The sequence below is a fragment of the Schistocerca nitens genome, chromosome 4 (genome assembly GCF_023898315.1).
Source record: "Schistocerca nitens isolate TAMUIC-IGC-003100 chromosome 4, iqSchNite1.1, whole genome shotgun sequence".
NCBI lineage: Eukaryota > Metazoa > Arthropoda > Insecta > Orthoptera > Acrididae > Schistocerca > Schistocerca nitens.
The window spans coordinates 727,154,397-727,155,883 of NC_064617.1; the positions used below are offsets into that span (position 1 = coordinate 727,154,397).

Genomic DNA, 1,487 nt, shown 5'->3' on the forward strand with positions numbered 1-1,487 from the left:
AGCAGGAACGTACCTGCTCGGCTGGAGACCGCATCCAAGAATTTCTTTCACTTGCGCCGTTGGAGGTAACCAATGTATACATGGCCTCGGATTTAGGTCTTGTTTGACTGGAAAGCACCGAAATCTGTAATTTCACAGACATGCTATAAATCCCGTCTCCATTATTCAAATTTAAATGCGTATCCAAGATCTTCCTTCACGTGCGCCGCTGGAGGTAACCATGTAAGCGCTGATTTTGGTCCTACGTTGCTGCGTCTTGTTTGAATGACAAACACAAAAATCTAAACAGTTCACAAATATCTTGTAAATCTCGTCCCCATTATTCATAATGAGATTTTCACTCTGCAGCGGAGTGTGCGCTGATATGAAACTTCCTGGCAGATTAAAACTGTGTGCCCGACCGAGACTCGAACTCGGGACCTTTGCCTTTCACGGGCAAGTGCTCTACCAACTGAGCTACCGAAGCACGACTCACGCCCGGTCCTCATAGCTTTACTTCTGCCAGTATCTCGTCTCCCACCTTAAAGCTGTGAGTACCGGGCGTGAGTCGTGCTTCGGTAGCTCAGTTGGTAGAGCACTTGCCCGCGAAAGGCAAAGGTCCCGAGTTCGAGTCTCGGTCGGGCACACAGTTTTAATCTGCCAGGAAGTTTCATATCAGCGCACACTCCGCTGCAGAGTGAAAATCTCATTCTGGAAACATCCCCCAGGCTGTGGTTAAGCCATGTCTCCGCAATATCCTTTCTTTCAGGAGTGCTAGTTCTGCAAGGTTCGCAGGAGAGCTTCTGTAAAGTTTGGAAGATGGGAGACGAGATACTGGCAGAAGTAAAGCTGTGAGTACCGGGCCTGAGTCGTGCTTCGGTAGCTCAGTTGGTAGAGCACTTGCCCGCGAAAGGCAAAGGTCACGAGTTCAAGTCTCGGTCGGGCACACAGTTTTAATCTGCCAGGAAGTCCCATTAGTCATACTTACACGCCAATAAGAAGTGCCCGTCCCTACCCCCCCCCCACACACACACACACACACACCACACACACACACACGCACGCAGTGATGCTTGTGCCACATTAGCCAATTATTCTCCCTCAAACTCAGGTACGCATCTGGGCACCTCGTGCTCAGATAAAATTTTTACGGAAATTTTTCGGTCATACACCGGGCGAAAACGCTCGAAACAACAAGATTTTTCATTAATAGTGGCTGCATCTTAAGACAAAGGGGCAACCAACCCTTCCGGAGAGTTAGACGAACTGTTGAACCATAGGCACAAGTTGTGCATTAATGTAAACGGACGACTTTTTCAGCAACATCGTTAAAACAGTAGTAGCCACATGGCAGTTTGAACACATTCACTGAACATAAAAAAAACGAACAAACACCGTCCGAATAGTCATTTAAGATCCAATGGTACCGACTGGCCGCCGTGTCATCCTCATTTCTTAGGCGTCACCGTATGTGAGTACGGAGGGATATGTGGTCAGCACAGTGCTCT

The 1,487-nt window shown here is 48.2% G+C and overlaps 1 non-coding gene across 1 annotated transcript; it reads right to left on the bottom strand.

Annotated features, from left to right (window-relative positions):
* Positions 1 to 392: 392 nt before the first annotated feature.
* Positions 393 to 467, bottom strand: Trnas-uga (transfer RNA serine (anticodon UGA)). Its single transcript has one exon. It is a non-coding gene; the product is annotated as a tRNA-Ser (tRNA).
* Between the last annotated feature and the right edge of the window lie 1,020 nt (positions 468 to 1,487).